Source organism: Coturnix japonica, chromosome 3 (assembly GCF_001577835.2).
Source record: "Coturnix japonica isolate 7356 chromosome 3, Coturnix japonica 2.1, whole genome shotgun sequence".
Lineage (NCBI taxonomy): Eukaryota > Metazoa > Chordata > Aves > Galliformes > Phasianidae > Coturnix > Coturnix japonica.
Window position 1 is genome coordinate 25,593,800 of NC_029518.1, and position 18,855 is coordinate 25,612,654.

At 37.3% G+C, this 18,855-nt stretch overlaps 1 long non-coding RNA gene across 2 annotated transcripts in view; it reads right to left on the minus strand.

Annotated features, from left to right (window-relative positions):
* Nucleotides 1-18,855, minus strand: part of LOC107311126 — a 102,933-nt gene that overhangs the window by 12,133 nt on the left and 71,945 nt on the right. Inside the window, exons 1-2 of one of the 2 annotated variants that reach the window (XR_004306794.1) lie at nucleotides 4,432-4,618; nucleotides 3,382-3,673 (exon numbers count right to left, since the gene is read on the minus strand). The exons of the other annotated variant lie outside the window; for it this stretch is intronic. This is a non-coding gene — a long non-coding RNA (uncharacterized LOC107311126). Of the gene's footprint in view, nucleotides 1-3,381; nucleotides 3,674-4,431; nucleotides 4,619-18,855 lie in introns of those variants that run through there. 2 annotated transcript variants of the gene reach the window in all.

Genomic DNA, 18,855 nt, shown 5'->3' on the forward strand with positions numbered 1-18,855 from the left:
ATAACCAGTACATGTTCTCCTGAGGACTGGAAGGTTTCAACTGTGAAAATCAATGAAAATAGCGCTGACATATTTCAGCACATACAAGAGAGTATAATGCTGTGCATATATTTTGAGACAAAAAAAACTAAACTAAACAAACAAAACCAAAAACCCACCATATTTCTTTCAACAGGAATTTTCTGAAACTATTTCTGCCTTTGCCTGACATTCCTTCACCAAGTCTTCTGCTCTTCTGTTTATTCTAAGGTTGATATGAGATCAAATGGCTTCAAAGGATGAGCATCGTATACTCAAGAACTCAGTGAGAGTTTTCCTCTCCAGTTACTCTGTTATATATTAAAACTCAGCAATACTGTTTACAAGCTGTCTGTATGCAGCAACTAGTAGCTGCTACTGTCAAGGTTTTACTATTTTTGGCTAGTGGTATTCCACATCATATGACCACTGAAGGTAAAGGAGAATCAAGTCAGTTTGCAGAGGTAAAGGCTATCCAGCTGGCCTTAGATGTTGCTGAATGGGAGAGGTGGCCAGTGCTTTATCTTTATACTGACTCGTGGATGGTGGCAAATGCCTTATTGGGGTGGTTACAACAGTAGGAGCAAAATAACTGGCAGCAGAAGGGTAAACCTATTTGGGCTGCTGAACTGTGGAAAGACATTGCTGCCCAAATAAAGAATATGGTTGTAAAGGTGCACCATGTGGATGCTCACGTGCCCAAGAGTTGGGCTACTGAAGAACAACAAAACAACCATCAGATAGACCAAGCTGCCAGAATTAAGGTGGCTCAAATAGACTTGGACTGGCAACACAAGAGTGAATTATTTCTAGCTCAGTGGGCCCATGAGACTTTGGGCCATCAAGGAAGAGATGCAACATATAAATGGGCTAGAGACTGAGGAGTGGACTTAACTATGGACACTATTGCACAGGTTATTCATGACTGTGACACATGTGCCATAATTAAACAAGCCAAGAGGATGAAACCTCTATGGGAGGGGAAGGACAATGGCAAAAGTACAATATGGGGAGGTGTGGCAGGTTGATTATGTCACCTTGCCAAGATCTCACAATGGTAAGTGTTATGTGCTTACCATGGTGGAGGCAACCACTGGGTGGCTTGAAACATATGCAGTACCCTATGCTACTGCCCAAAAAACTACATTGGGTCTTGAGAAACAAGTCCTGTGGTGACATGACACCCCAGAAAGAATGGGGCACATTTCAAAAATTATCTTGAAATCCCTCTGTCCCATGCATCAAGCCTCCAAATCTCTGTGTGAGTCACTGCAATTTCAAAACTTCCCTCTCTAAAATAGGGCATTGTTTTCACGTGAGCTCAGAGTTATCTAGAGGAACTGGGCAGCAGAGCAGGAAATCTCAGACCTGCAATGAACTGCTGCATCTACACTCTTGCTAAAGAAGACATGGCTCACCCCACATTTGTTTAGTACCAAATCTCCATCATTTGTGTTCTCCCAATACAACTTTTGGGATCTGTCCACACTTCAATTGTATTTTGTCTGGATGAAGATGCTTCACACCACAGTAAAACAGGTGTCTCATGAGTAGCTGTATCTGGTTCATCCAGCAGTAATGTAACAATTATGCTTTTATTATTAGCAGTCTATTATCAGCTCATTGTGTGATTGCCAAACTGCTCTCTCTCCACCCCACTGCCCTGCAAGCCATTTTCTTGTATGTTTACATATCTTCATATTTTTTATATGAAATCAACCTTTTGTGCCTTATAACAAAAACAAGCAACAAAGACTTAAAGAATGGAGCATACACAGTGGAGCAAACAGCTGACTTCGTAATGCCTTAGTAGAAAATGTCTAATTACAGCAGAGTATACATACCACCATTGATGGCAACACATTTGTATTAAATGCCTTTGTACTTGGTAGAGTCCTATCATTTATCTAAATGACTATTATTTTCTCTTTTTCCTCAGAGCTTTTATTAAATCTCTGAGCAATTTCAAGCCATTAGCCCACAGATACAGGCTTTATTCAGCAAAAATGCATTAGCAGGAGAATGGCTGTCTACCTATCTTTGTCTGGTGTTAGCCAGGAGTCTCACATCCAAGGGGCATGGTTCTTTACATCCCTTATTTTTGCTGCCACGTGAAGCTGTAATTCAAGCCTGGATGATTCTGCTGTCACTTACTTCTGCACACAGTGCCTGTCTTTTTCCTGTGTGTATTTTAATTTCCATGACTGCCAAAATCTGCTTGATGCTGAAGAAACTAATTCCACTGCAAAATAATTGGGAGAAATATCTAGGTGGAAAAGGATCAGGGTGAGAAAGGACCTAGTGCAGCTGACCTATATACATACCTCTGCTTTTTATGTAGTGGCTGGTGTTGAACAGGGCACATCTGCAGTCATTTCTTCTCCAGGCTGTGTTCTTGTCAACCTGCCTTGACAGATAAAATCGACCATATCCTCTATGTTCTTGTCTACTTCAATTAAACTATCTGGCCTACGGACTGGTTTCTCCTCTCTTTACATGCTGCATCTGATGCAGTAGGCCAAGCATTATGTCACTGCTAAAATTCAAATAATCACTAATGTTTTACCTCATGAAATATATCCTGAAATGTTTAGGGGGAAAAAAAAGTGACAGTAGGACTGCCAGAACTCTGGTCAGAGCATAGCTCTGATTTAAAGTACCCTGCTTACTCACCACAGCAACTCAACCAGTTGAAAGCAAAAGAAGAGAATTTACCACCTATATATTCTACTAATTATCATTAGCCATAAACACATCTCTGCAAATGCAATGGATAACTTACCTATGTTATATCTACTTCCCTTCCCCAAAAAGATGGCAACCTAAGGCATGCTCAGACACACTGAAAAAAAACTGTATATATATAGTACTTCCTTTTCTGCAAGACACTCAAATTTATAAACGAAGCCAGTTTCCTTTCTCAGTCCTGCACTTTTCTAATAGTCTTATTAGAACTGCAAATAACAGGAGGGGCAAATGGCAAAAGGCTTATGTTGGAGCTCAGAAATCACAAGCTGAGATTTGTACAGCGCCATGGGCATCCAGCATGACCTTTCACCCCCACAGATGAAATAGTGAAAGCAACAATGTACCCTAGAAATGGTTTGAGACTCTCAAGTACAAGTGCAATAGGGGACATGAAAGCACCTAATGGACTGGTAAATTGACAGAAAAAGCTGACCCATCCTTTCATTGACATATTTCAGAAGATTAAAGCAAGTAGCTTTCAAAAAATTTAAGAGGAAGATAAGGCACAGGAATAAGTTCTGCATCTGCAATGACATTAGCAAGAAGGATATTATAATGGCTATAAATCACAGATACTCAAAAATTAGATCTGAAATAGATCACTTAATTGCTCACCTGGTCCATCCAATAGCAGGTTTTTCTACGGATACTATTCTAAAATGTCTTTTGCCAGTATCCTTCTATAGTCTTTGTGATTTGAGGCAGAAGGTGATCTCCAGATGAGGTCATAAATAAATTATTCCCTCTTGCACAGTACAATTTCCGGAGCATGTCTGAATCAATTTATTAATTTTCAGCAGGAGACTGCCATTTTTTTCCCACCAATTTGAAGCAGATGGCCTCATCTGAAAGCTAGTGACCTGAAGATATGCATTTTCCCCTCACAGGTCAAGCACTCATCAGTGACCTTGAAGAGAAAAAAAAATCCAAATGCTGAAAGAATTTACTTTGCTAAAGGAAAAATGAAAACATTCAAAGTGTCTCGTTCAAACTATCATGCTAAAATTACCCTGTGAACCAATTAAGCACTTAATAATGAAGCAATGCTCCATGTTATCATCCATTATAAGCGATTTCAGCCCACAGGCCATCTGTAGCCTTATATGACAGTTAACTCAGGCTGTAACCTGCCTCAGATTCTCTTTCAGAGGTCTGTCTGAACAAATAGCAGTTTATAAAGTAGGATGGACTTTTCTGAGGGCAAGAGACTACTTCCTCCCAAAACACCTTTTTCTGAATAAAGTGACTTTGTGATCATGAAACATAAGAAGGACTTAGAGGCCCAAGAAATAAAGAGCTCCCAGGCATAGCCAATTCTTACATTTCACTGTCTCCTCTTTGTCCTAATCCCAAGGACAACTAAGAAAAGCTGCAGCTGCAAGCAGGACGTATGAATTATGTTCCTCATTTCATCCTGAAAATGAAAACTGTCTTTCCAGGTCACTTAAACTTTGCTAGCTGTAGACGGTAGATAATCACAGTCATCATCCTGCACACAAACACTACAACTAGTACTGTTCTCACTTGACTTTCTCCCAAATGCAAGGCAAGTATCACAAACGCAGGGGCAGGTTTCTTCATTCTATTAATGAGAACAATTTTGCGTTGTTTTTGTTTGTTTGTTTGTTTGTTTTGTTTTGTTTTGTTGTTTTTTAAGATCCCTACCTGAAAATCACTTGTTTCTTTACTTTCTTGTATCTCCGGATGGACTTCATTTTCATATCTGTTTTCCATTTACAGTGCATGGTGTCACTACTGAATAGCTCAGCTTTTTTGCTTCTGACTTTATTCAAGGCTACTAATGCAGATTCTCATATTCCTGAAAACATCAAGAGCATATGAAGTTTTCCAGTTGCACTGATTCTAGCTGAGTTCATCCAACCAAAGGGTATATAAGACAGGAAAGAAGAAGTAGATATAAATGGTTAATTTTCATGATGGTAAGATTAAAAAAAACCCTAATCTCAACACTCTCCAGGTATTCATATAAGATCTAGAGCAAAGTTATTCAGGGTAGTAAAAATAAGAACTTACAACTAAGCGTTGCAGAGGGCTCAATGCTAAATAGCACTGATAGACAGAATTCTGGTCCGTAAGTCAACATTTCTTAAAAAACAAATAAATAAAAAAATCCTGGAATTCATTGAAAGTGTCAGTTCAACATTATTCAAGTAGCACAGTAGGTTATCAGAAAAAGTTTGGAAACAAATATTGGGGGTGGGTGGAAGAGAGAGAGAAAGAAGCATAACACCATATTGTTATAATGAGAAGCAATTAAATGAGGCTAATGAAAGTTAAGAAGCAGATTTCAGATGGGGAGCAATTAGAAGTTTCAGGACCTTAATCCTGGAAAGTAGACACAGGAAAGGAATATTACAGCCAGCAGCAAAATGATGGTTGGCATGGAGAAGATGAACAATTATTTGCCACTCCACATAATACAAAATCTAGAAGGAACCTAATACAATGACTAAGCAAAAATTTTAAACTAAAGGAAATATGCTTTTCATGTCTCATTGCTTCAGGACATTATAGGGGTCAAAGTATAAACAGTTAAAAACATAAATAGATTTATTCAACCAAGAAGTTTCTTCAAGGGCTATTAAACTCAAAGATGAAGTAATACTACTTATCTCAGGATATCCCTGTAGCAACAATTTCCAGAATCTGGAAATAAGAATGGGGAAAAGTATCATTTTATAGTGTTTTGTTCATATAATTCTATCTATTTGATGTCTACTAGACACCACAAAGAACAGTGTACTGAGCTAAACGGACTGTTAAATGACTTGGTACAGTTCATTTACTAGTATAGCTATTCTTAGGCCTGAACACCTTAAATCTTATCCACTCCATTATGATTTCATGGTTAGCAGAGGAGATTTATCAGCAGAGAGCTCGCACATTGAGACAGAATGCCTTCTTGTAGTTCATCATACATTGTGGGCCAGGAGTTTAGCCTAGGTATGTCCAAAGCTATAAGGTTATTACCATGTTCTTGAATGAAAGCCTGATACAGATTAAATGGGATTTCCGCATGGCAGAAAACTTGTTTGGGAATAAATCTTCTACCAACTCTGACTGCTTGGACCTTATCATTTATCATCCACTTTTCTGAACAGCAACATTGCATGCAACTTCAGATAAAGGACATCTGTTAAAACATGTAACATACATGTAGAATTGTAGTAATCTGTTAAATGGCAAGAACTCTTCCCAGGCTATCACTTTCACTAAACAGTAATTCTCTGCATGAGAATTCTTATTTTCTGTTCAAGCAAGAAAGTACTATTCAGCACCACCAAAAGCAATAAAATCTGTATCGAAGTAAACATTAATGACAATTAACAAGAAAATATAAATGGGTTAGAATCAGAGAGTAAGAATATGGATCTAAACAATAAGCTTCACCAAGTACAAATCCAGAGAATGTAAATTGAATAAAAATTGGTTTCCAAGTATCAAAAAAGGTAAATAGATCTCTTTCACTTATTTATGCATTTAGTTTATTATCACTGTTGATTTCAGTATCTGAGTTTGCTGGATTAAATATAAGTTTTAGGTAACATTTGCAGAATATGTCCACAGAATTGACATTAATTTCTCCAAGAGCTAAAGACCAAGATTTAGTTGCATATGATGCATTATAGAATGTTATAGCATTAAATATTCTCTACAGGAGCTTTACAAAACGTCAGTTTACTTTAGATGTTATTTGTTCATTTCTGAACTATGTATAATATGTAACAGAATGGGAATTTCAGAATGAAACAGAAGACTAGTTCTAGACACAGCCCTCAAAACATGTGAATCCGTACAAGAATCAATATTGCAGCACACTAATGTAAATCATGCTTCTCTTGACATCAGTAGCGAACACTATCATCTGACATAACATCAGGCAGCTCCATAGGTTATTTCACGTTTTTGTTTTTTTTTTTTTCATCGAGAAGGCAGTTTGGTGCTAGCAAAGGTTCCTCAGAGAGATGTAGATGTCCTGTCTCTGGAGGGGTTCAAGGCCAGGTGGGACGGTGCCCTGGGCAACCTGATCTAGAGCTTGACCTAGGAGCTGGCAACCCTGCTTTATGCCAGGGGAGCTGGTGCCTAATGATCCTGGAGTTCCCCTTCAACCCAAGCATTTCTATGATTCTATGATAAGGAAAAATCTTTTATTGTAGCTAAGGGTTTGTATAGATATATAGAAATATTTCACATTTCTTTCCATACTAGCCAGAAAAAAAACCACAATACTACTTCTTCCACCTGCTATTATTAAACACTAGGGAAAAAACACATTGTGTTTCTGACCTTAGCGACTGCAATTTATCCACTCACTTTTCCTGCAGCATTCCTCATTGCAGGTAGCTCACCAATTTACTAAAGAAATCGTTGCTCTCTCAGTAGTGGGTGCTGTCTTCTAACAAGCTGATTATTCAGGAGTTCAACACACCCCTCACTGCCAGTACTCAGCTTCTTATTTGATTTTTCACTGCCAGTGCTCAGCCTCTTTTTTGATATTATGCTCTGTATCTTCACCAATTTATGCTCATTGACTTATTTTAGGCCATTTCTATCCTCCAGGCTTGTACATACAATTCCATTCCATGATTGCTTCCCTACATAATGGGATAGTAATCAGCAACTGAAGACAGTATTTCCCTTTTCTAGCTAATTAGCTTCCTGATCACAGTGCTGCCATCAAGAATGCTTTGGAGCCGTAGATTATGATATCAATAAAGGTTCTTGATCAGAAACCACCCAATGCTTTTCAGTTTTTGAGTTGCTAGATGATGATAGTGCCTCCTAATATGACATCCTGATTTACCTAAAAAATTTCATCTGCATATTTAGGTAAATAGGGCTGACATTTGAACCTAATACATTTTAGACTTCTTGGAGCTATCAAGAAGTGTAACTATATGGTGCAACCAGCTATATTCTGCACCCCAGGTTAAGTTAAGAAGTTCATACTGGTAACATAAAAATAAAAAATAATTTTAAAAAATCGCTGCCACATATTTTGTAATTTTCAGTGATGAGGAATTTTTCCAGATTCATTCTTGTTTCATACATAGGTATTTTCTTAATTTTAGAATACAATGATAGTGCCAAAAAATTGGACACTTGTCTTCTGAAGATCACAGAGTGTTTGTTCCATGGATGTTTTAATATCTCAGAGTTTTAATGACCAAAACTTCAGATACAGCAAGTGTTTCAGATGTGAACTCCCTTCTCACTCAAAAAAGCCCAAAAGAACAAAAAACAAAAAGAGACAAATCTTTAAGCTGAAACTTCACATGAAGGAATTTAATGCTTCGCATAGTGACAAAATAACTAAGAAGATCTATTCTGAAATAAGATATATAGTTTTAGTCACTCTTAAAAAAAAATAATAATAATAAAAATAAAAATGGAAAAGGAACATGCAAGAAATGGTGGTTATGTGATAAGGAAGTCCCATGAGGGTGTAGTCCTTCCTCAGTACAAACACATGGGTAGACAAACAGTTTTCACCTTTCAGTTTTTGTTAATTCTCAAGGATCTTTTTTGGTTAAAGTAGGAACACAGTGTCCGGAGTAAGTTTTTTCCTGGGATGTGTATTTACACAATGCCTAACTTACCAGGTTGCTGCTGTTGTAAAAGCTGCAGGACATGGTAGGTTGGCATGTGCTATCCTTTGACTGAGAGAGAAAAGTCAAAAGTATAGGAGTACAAAATATCTTCAAATGCAAAGCCTTTTTGCAGCACTCAGAATGCTTCAGTCTCCATCACATATTTGTATTACTGGTATTTGCCTCTTATGCTAGGTAAGGAGATTGATAAAGGGATTGTGTCATACCTGGCATTAACTCTGGGCAAAAATAATTTCCTTGGGTATTGCTACATCAATAAAAAAAATCATTTTTGTGTGGGCTGACTTTCATTCACAATAGGAACCTGCCATTAATAACAGGTCTACAATCAAAAGTGATATAATTATTTTATTTTTGATCAATGGTAATTTTATTCTTTGTAAAAATGAACATCCTACTTCTAAAACCCTTAATTCCTATGACAGCTTTGATAACTCTAATGTTGATGGATTATTTTGAAAATCGTGGTCATTTATTTCCAGAAGACACTCTAATACAAATGATTATAGCACTAGAAAGAGAGTTTTCCCCATGAGAGCGGATCAACATCTTTGATAACTTTCTTTGTAAACTACTGTCCAGTCAACCTGAAGTTCAGTAACTGTTCAGTACAACTTCTACTTGGAAAAGTAGAAAACTGTGCACTTAATGGAGAAGCAAAATAGACATACTAAACAAATTTTTTATTCAGGAGCAGCATTTCTGCTTGTAACTGTTACATTATTTTGTTCATCGTAGAACACTTCACTATGTTCTCAGGAAAACAAAACAGGAAAAATCAGCTAAAAGTCAATCCTGTGTTGGCAGACTGAGCATCTGAACTTATTCTTATAAACGCAATGAGTTTGAATGTCCAGGTTACATAAATTTTAATTCTTTCTCATTTCTCTTAATAAATAATATGCAGGATATAAGTTGAAATGGATGTCAAGGTACCAGCAACAAAAAAGTGCATTAGCTACACGTTTTCATCAGCAATCAACAAAGAGACTTCATATTGCATTTGTAAACATCTGTACAAGCAGAGGTAACCCTCTGTTGCTGTCACCACTGCTGAAATGCATCATCCACCACTTCACTGTGCTTACATCCATTATTTAGACTCCATAAAATTCAACACATGTTGATACATGTCAATAGGTGCCATTTTTTCCACAAGGAGGAATTCATCAACGCACCTTTGCTTCATACACACTTTCACATCAGATGACATTTTGTCAGACTGCTCCTCTGCTGTCATCTGTCTGATGGCAACAATATGTAATGGTATGTTGGTGGGAAGGCTGACCTTCTATAGCCAAACCAACTAACTTTGATGTTGGGGATCAACATAACAAGAGACAATACTTTTAGATTAGTTCCTGTCTGGAGCAGTCTATGATAATTGCATAACATTTCCAAAATTTGATTTCAAAGTGAACTTAATAACTAGCAGAGGTTAAAATGCATCCTGCCAAATGCTAAGTTTCTTCTGTGACAGTTTCAGTAACTCAGAAGCCATTTTCCTCAACAAGTCAGAGATTACAGGTTAAACACTGTTATCATTTAGCAAGTGCTAAGTGCTCTGCTGTATCCTCCTATTCAATTTCAGCTTCAATTTATATGCAAGCACTAGGCTTAAAATGATTATTCAGAACAAGATCATCTAGAATGTCTCCATTGTCTTCTATCTAATATCTATATCCCATTCCATTACCAGCTAGAACCACTGGGATAAAATAGATTCTAATTCATATATATGTATATATATATATATATGTATATATATATATATATATATAAAATAAATAGTCAATCTACTAGTAGTGACCAAATTCTGTAAAGTAATGAGATAGGTAGAACTGGTATCAATGCTTGGAAGTGTGGAGGAAATAGATGAAGGACAGGCATGTCCCTCCCACACCCACCCCCTCTCTCCCAGCTACCAGCTTGCTAGTAGCCTATGTTAGCTGAAATCTCCCTGTGAGTAAATCTGCTGCTGCTGTGAGTCATCTGCAGTAGTAGAAGACACGATAACCTGGAAATGAGGTACTTCCATTATTCTTTCACTTACACAGTGTTCTGTTGGATTTTTTCCCCCAGACAGCATAGATGAAATAATGTTTAAAGGCACTAGAAAAAACAGCTTGTCAGTGTTTTTCAAATGCCTCAGAGAACAGTGTAAAAGTTGTTTACTACCATAAGCACCTCCTTCACAAACATTACCCTGTAATTATTTCAACCTTCACATTTTGCACTGGAGCAGCTCAAGAGAGCTCTGTAGATTCATAAGTCAGTTGTCCAGTAGTGTTTTTCCTTGCCTGCTGCAATAATTTTAACGTCGATTAAATGGAAGCACACGCTTAAACACTCCCCTCTTTGTCTGTCTCTCCTGCAGAGGAATGTGCTCAGGGCAGGGTTAAACTGCTTCCTGCATCATTCCGAATCCCCCCTGTGGCGCAAGTGGTAGAAGTGCCGCTCTGCTACACAGAGGCTCGAATCCTGGGGGGTTGGACTCCATGATCTCTAAGGTCCCTTCCAACCCGCACGAGACTATGATACTATGATCACCTGCTTCCTTACATTTTATCAATAGAAAAAAAGAGGAGCAAATATTACCAGAATGTAATATTCCAATCAGTGAATATAACTTGTTCTAATGGGGATTTAATCTATTTAATAAGCCTCTTTCCATCTGTAACTACTAATCTGAGTCTGGCTTCAGTGAACAATCTCCCATGACTCTTGTTTCTTCTGTACTGCTGCAAAATTCTCAGCCATACTAGAGTAAATTTGGAATCTCCAAAGCAGCTCAGTCTTAAACCAAACCAATGTTCAGCACAGAGGTAGAGGAGTGGAATGTTTCTAGCTGAAACTAAATGGCGGTGCTGACCAACAGTGCCTTTTCACCTCCACTCTTACAATACTAGTAGCAGATCAAACAGCAGGGAAAAGAGATGTCAGTGGATTCTGTGAAAAGAAGACTACTTTTCCAACTACGGAGTTCTGTTTCAAGACATCTGAAAGAGGTCAGAAGCAAAAAAATAAAAATAAAAAACTGCACTTTGAACAGGAGGCCAGTCAGAGCTCAGAGCAGAAATGCCACAAAATGATTCCTGAGAAACAGATTTTAGAAATAAAGCTGGCTCATCTTCTCATTATTCTGGGCAGAGACCACCAATGTTATCTTTACAGGTAAAATCCATTAAACTATCAAAAAAAGGTGCAACAATCTTAACTTTGCATCATTGTCACCATTGTTTCCTTATGTTCAGATGGCCAAAGAACCAGCACATTTTCTTGCCATGGAAAACAGCAAATATCTCCAGTCCTCTGTAATCATAAAATTATAGTCTTGCACCCAAAATTCAGTTTTACAAGCTACGCTTTTCTTTTGCAGTAAATCTCAGAGCTCCTTAGAATCAGCTTCTCACCCTGACCTTGGATAGTCACCTCTCGGTGGAACTTGTAAAACAGTCCCTGCTGCTTATCCCATCGTTCTCCAGAAACTTGGGAAGAGATGAGAACCCAAACAAAAAGAAAACATCAATAATGTGAGCCTGTATATTAGATCACAACATTTTAAATTGCTTTCATGCCTGAAAGCAAGGAGCAGCCTGCAGAACTGAGCTTGAAATGAGTGTTATATATGCTGTGCCTTACAGCACAGCATTTCAGGACCTGATTATTCCCCGACCTGAATAGAAAATGACAGAATCATGGTCTGCAGCCTGCATGTCATGATGTATGAGATGCATAAAGGAAGGAACTAGCAGTCATACCACTTGTGTGAGAACATTTTAGCTTCATCTTCTGACATACAAAACTCTTCTCCCCCTCCCCCAAATAAAAGGGAAAATTATATTAATACCTACTGCAAAAAGCAATTTTCTCAGAATTTTCTGTTTTTGGGGAAGAAGTAAAAAGCCCACAATAAAAATTTCTACACTTCTTTCATCCTATCTGTGAAGAACAAGGGGTACGCTACTTTCTCATTTCCCACTACGAACCCAAGATATCAGAGGCAACCTCTTCCAAGTGGCTAGGCCTCGCCAGGCCATCATCTCTCTTTACATGCCTGTAAGTTTCCTTCTGAATGTACATTACACATGCTTATATTTATGGAAAAGACAACAGGAAAAAAAAAAAAAAAAGAAAAAAGAAAAAAGAAAAAAAAAAAGCATCTGTCCTAAGATAAAATTACTTTATTCTTGATTGGACTTATGACAATATTTTTCCATTCTGTTCTGAGCTCCACCTTTTAAGCAAAGCAATGTTCCAAACACTTTAAATTACATTCAACAGAACATTTATATCAGTACTAGTGGTGAATGTTTCCCGTGACAGGATGAACAAGACAAATGAATTCATCACATCTCCATTACTAATTTCAGTGATTTCAATGCAGGCAGACAGCTATTTGTCAGTGGTGGCAACTTCTCAAGTGTCATGTTGCTTTCTCTGATTTAACATTTTTCTTAATAGAAACATTTAAGGGAATAGAACAGATATGTGGAGCCGCTAAATCAGAATGAAATGAAGTCTGGGCAAAAATTTTTAAGCTAGAACTCCTCAGTTTCCCCATTAAGAGTTCAGGAAAATTTCAGAATCAACCAAGGCCAAAATAATTTTAAAAAAAACCACAATAATAATATATATTTTTCTAAAGGAAGTACAAGGTGAAAAATGCATGGCTCTAGTGCTTTACTTCTGTATTTCATACAGAGTTTAATCAGTACACAACCACCATTCAGATAAGTCACAAGAGAATGAATCTACATGCAATGTAGTCATTGGTATTTTAATAATTTGAGATTTTGTTGGTTTCCTACTCACTGGTGACAGTAAAGAAAAAAAAAATTGTCAAGGAAGTTTACTGCCTTAAGATGTTTTAAGTATACCTAACTAAAATCATTACAGAGCCTATTTCTGCTCTCACTCCACATCCACAGACTGGCACTTGTGTAATACTGACGTTATTACTACCAATTTAAACTTCTAGAAAACATATAGCAGATATTAGTGTGCTTACATATTACTCTCCTGCATTTAGTAACCTCTTTTTTAGTTCTTCAAGTACTGCTCCAAGCATAATGCCTCCAATCTTATCATTACCATATCAGAGATGGATGTTGGTGGTACAGCAGTAGAATGTAATCCTTCCCACCAATATCCCATAACACGTTGTTGCCGTGTGACAGATGAAAGCAGAGGGGCAGTCTGACACAATGGCATCTGACACAGAAGTGCATATGAAGCAAAGGCCTGTCAGTGAATTCCTCCATGCAGAAAAAAAATAAATGGCACCCAGTAACATTCATCAACATTTGCTGAACATTTATGGAGAACAAACAGTGGATGTAAGCACAGTGAGATGGTGGGCAGTGTGTTTCATTAGTGGCAACAGCAGAAATAGGCCACCTACACAGGTGCAGATTGTTACAAATGCAGCATGCATGCTCTTGCTCATTGCTTGTGAAAACACACAGCTAATGGTGATGACTACCTTGAAAAGTAGTGTTTTGTAGCTGAGAATTTGATCTCTCATAAATAGTGTTAATGCCCTCTTTATATCTGCTGTAGCTACCATGGAAATAAATAGAAGGAATTATTTCAGAGCAACTTACATATGTTTTGCACCAGTGCTACTGTTTATGATTCTTTTTTCCATATTTTCTCCCTAGAAATATATTCTTGGGAAAGCAACCTCATAATTTGTACAGACTCCAGATTTCATTTACATTTTTATTCCTTTGCTTCTAAATAAAAAAAAAATAAAAAAATTTTTAAGGCTAGGTGGCAAGATCATGACTACTTTTCCCATAGTCACTACAGTCATGAGACTACAGTGAAATGTTGCAGCAGTTCATCTGGAGAAAATACACTCCATCAGAGGATCTGCAGCCTTTCCAGTGGAGAACAGATGACAAGATATCACCATGGGAAATTTCATTGCTTCAGGGAGGCATGGAACGATCATGAATGGACTCAGAAGAAAAACTATTTCTTTAATAAAGTTCCTCAGGAATATTCTGATTGCCATTAGTCTGATGAAAAAATTTAAATGTAGCCAGCTGATATGCAAGGAAAGTTTATCAGGTAGAAAAGGACCTCAGAGCATAGCTGCATTTGAATAAAATTTAATGGAAATTGTTGAGGATTTTTAACTGAGGAAAATAAATTACATTTTTTTCCATAGGCAGAAGAACTAAGGAGATATTATTAACCATAAATGTATGCTCTTTATTCCTCTGCTCCCTGCTCCAACTCTTTATTTTAATGTTATAAATTTATAGATCTTGTTTTCCTCCTCATACTCTTAATTTCCTTTCTCCCAGTACAAATCATAACAGCCTCTCCACATTCAATCTGATCCCTATCCTAGTTGTCCTCTAGTAGGGTGAGGACACATGTTCAAAAATGAACTTCCAAGCTTTGTGTGCAAAATTTTGCCAGGATGAAGCCAAACAACAACAACAAAAAAGTCAACCACTGAGTTTCTACTATGGTCTTTCACTTTGTGAGAGATAATTTGGGTTCTCACTCCTCTCCTCACCCAACATTTTTTTCCACAAAGCATTTAGGAATGCAATTATTATCGTGAATGCAATGCACAGTATGATGGACAAGTACGTGCATGGACAAACAGGTGCAATCCTGGTTGCAATATATAAGCCACTTGTAAGGTGGAATAACAAAAAGATGGTAATAGATATTCAGAAGGTTATTTATAGAGAAAAACTCACCAATAAGGATACCTTCAGTCTGCTAGGAAACACTGAAGCAATCTCCACCAGGAAGCAAACTCCAAGAGAGGTTGCCTTAGTGGTTGTCAGCCCTTAAATGTGGTCTAGAGGAGGTGGAGTCAAGCTCCATCACTCCATCACTTCTGGGAGCACAGCTAAATTACTCTCACCTGTGCTCCCACAGCTGACCCAACACTTGCTTCAGCTGATTAATCAGAGGTTCAGGCTGTGATTACCAATTTCCCATACATCACCCAAAGTTGTTCTTTCAAGCTACAAATCCAACACTCATCAACGTTATCATCATTTTGAAAAACGAGAGAATTCCTTTCAATTTTATCTTCTATAAATTTATTTGTAAGCAAAAGAAAGCAGTGAATGTTTAACAAATCCAGTTAGTTGTTGTGAACTGAAAACATTATGGATCAGATTTTCAAGATCATTATTCCTTGACCTAACACTGACATGTGCAGTTTTAAAAGAAATGCACTGGATTTTAACTACTTATCTTTCATTTGTGCCTACGGAAGCACTCCCTTGAGATTCAGAGAGAATTCAGCATGTTGTTTAGTTTTTACACCAAAATGTTTCACTATTTTTGAGGTTTTAATTGTTTTCTCGTGCATCATTTTATCTGCTCTCTTTGACTTACACTGAAGTTGCCAGCAACTTGCAGCACTGTCATCACTTTTCAGGAATTCTGTCACTCCTGGGAAGTGAAGGGTATTAAACTACCTCTTCCCAAAGGTAAAATGAGATTCTTGACTTGTCATTTGAATTTTCATCAATGTTCTCTGTAGCTCTAGGAATCAGTGTTTTTTTTCAGTTCTGAATGCTGACATGGAGAACAGAAATAATGGTCATTATTGCAGTCATCAGTCACTTTATTTTGAGCTATGCCTTGAGGATGCTTCATATAGTATATGCCAACTGTCCCTTCTAGGACATCTGAGTCTGTGCTGAATTCTAATCAGTTTCTAGTAGCTTTTTGTGTGTGTGTGTGATGTATGTTAAACATTTGTGTCTGGATTCAAACAGCAGCTAAAGGTGATGCAAGGTTGTATGTTGCACCTTACATGCCAGGAATTCAGACCATGCTTCAGACTACTCTGGCTGTGCTTTCTCCAGTGCAGACTTGCTCATTTACTCTAACTGAGGTTTTGGTCCACTTTGAGCTGCTGTCCTCTCTCCTCATCCTTCCTGCTTGCTTTGTTCAATGGCACATTATATCTTGACTTCTCAATCATGCATTCACCAGGTTACAGACAAATATATGCATATATTACCTTATACTAACAAAAAGACTTTACATAACTTAATGTGTTTTTTTTTTCTAACACCCCCCTCCCATATTCAAGGGAACGCACTTTTGTAAGTTGATAATCTAAGTTTGGTGTTGGTTTTTTGATTGTTTGTTTGCCTTTAATGGCAGAATAACACTGAATCCCTATCCATTAAAATCTAAACAAAAACAAAACAAAACAAAAACAAAAAACTAAAAAACTAAAGTAACAAAGCCCTAAAGCACATTACTATTATGATTTTAAAATTCATGTTTTTTATGACTTTCTCATAACTTTAAATGGTTTGACTCACCATTCCAGAATGCTTGGAAATGACAATATTGAATGACAGCAAAAACAAGGCTCCATCATAGGATAAGCCCTTAGGCAATACTGTAGTAATAAAACAAACACTATCATATAGCTAGGAAGCTATTGCTAGGTCCCTCTGGATGTCAGCAGGACTTAAGTAGAGAATAAAAAGAAGTGAATTTCACAGTGCATCTAAGAGTTTGCAATAAAACAACACAGTTTCTATGGAATTAATTCTGCTCACAAGGAGAAATGTTTCCACTTCCACAGTACAGCAGAACTATCAAATGAATAGTCTTATTATGAAGCCATTATCAGGTGAGTTTCTATGCAGTGTTTACTGTCACTGTTGTAGCTATAGGCATCCTGTACCTAAAGAATACATTGGTGTTGCATACATTATGAACATTGAATTGTAACAGAAAACAGCTTTACTGCTTGATAAACTAAGCATCATCTGAAGCTTTTAAAGTTTTACTCAGAATCTCATAAACACATGTTTGTTTTGCTAGGACAATGAAATGCGGTTTAGCTACTGAAATTCCAATTAACTAAAATTCTGTGCTGGTGTTACTGATTTAATTATGCTATCAGATAGGCAGTGCAAATGAAGACGCAGAATGAGTTCCAACCATTTAGCTTCTACTAATTGATATGAAATGGAAAGCAACACATTGAATTTAACATTGTCTGTATAGATGGTTTAGTAGTCTTTCTTCATTGCAAGAATTTATGAAGTGTGCAGTGATAGCACCAATGGAAACATGACAATATAATAGCATGACGCATTGTAATGCTTTATTCTCTGTAGTAAAACAATTGGCAAATATGGGAGGTGACAGAACATTACCTCCCACATTTTCCAGTGAACCTTTCCACACAACAGTGTCTCATGGAAGCTAAGAGTAATGATGCAGATATCAGAAGAAACAATTAATGGGGGAAGGGTCAGATTATAATTGCTAAAAAAGGCACCTGAAGAATGCAGACTTACACAGGGGAATCTCTGTGTAGTAATACTTACCCTTTCATCAGTGGATTGTAGGTGGCTTGCCAATCAGGTGCAGATCAGAGCAAGAAGATATAAATAACAAACAGGATACCTTACATAAATACCTTATTACATACATTACCTTATGTATGTAATACCTTACATAAATTTTAGAAAGCTGGGAGCTCAACTGAGGAAAACGAGACCACAAGTGAGGAAAAAGATTAGTGAGGAGGAAGTTATTTAGGCTCTGCATCTCAAAGAAATTTTAACACTTAGCCCAAAAGGCAATTCTTCTCCTGTCTTACATCTGAGAGCTATAGACTATTCTACAGAGCTCCTTGCTCTGTCAGTCATTCATTTTCAATAAGAAAGGTACAACATTTACCGTATAGGCAGGTGCTTACATGCTACCATTTAATTTGAAGTTGAGCTTTCTCACTTCCTCCCACTGAAGCCTTCCAATTTTGTAGTAACAGTATAGTGTTTTGCTGAGGGGAGGAGACAAGTAACTTGGAAGGTCAGTAGTAAGGATGATAGGTATTTAGTATCCTGCTTTAGTGAAGAGTTTGATATTTCCAGTCAAAGAGTTTTAACTGGAGAGCACTAGACATCAGAATGTGTATTCTCTCTCCCAAATCAAGATGAGGAAATTGTTGAATCAAATCAACTAAATAGTCAATACACACAGCTAATCACAAAGACCTAAGATGACCAACAGATTACTGATTTTCTTTTGCTTCACTACTCTTACCAACAAGCTGAATCATGTTAGGAAAAGCTTTTCTCCTTGAATTTTTTGACAGGACAACAAAGGAGATTTCAATGAGTATCAAGAATTAAAATTAAATTTTAGGTTAGGTTACCTACCTGGCATTTTAGCCGTAGCTGGCTGTCTAAATTTTTCCATTCCCTGGCTGAAGGCTTATGAAATTAGGTTCTTCCACAGCTCAAGAAATGTCCTATGGCTAGGTGATTTATTTATTTTTTTTCAGACAGGGGGACTGAGGGACCCTTGGGACTGAAAAGGACCCAAAGAAAGGCATTACCTCCAGACATCTCTAGCTGAATCTATACCAGTGCAATAAATAGTCATGTCAGACAAGGAAAGATGAAATAACTTATAAAGCTTAGGAGATTAGTCA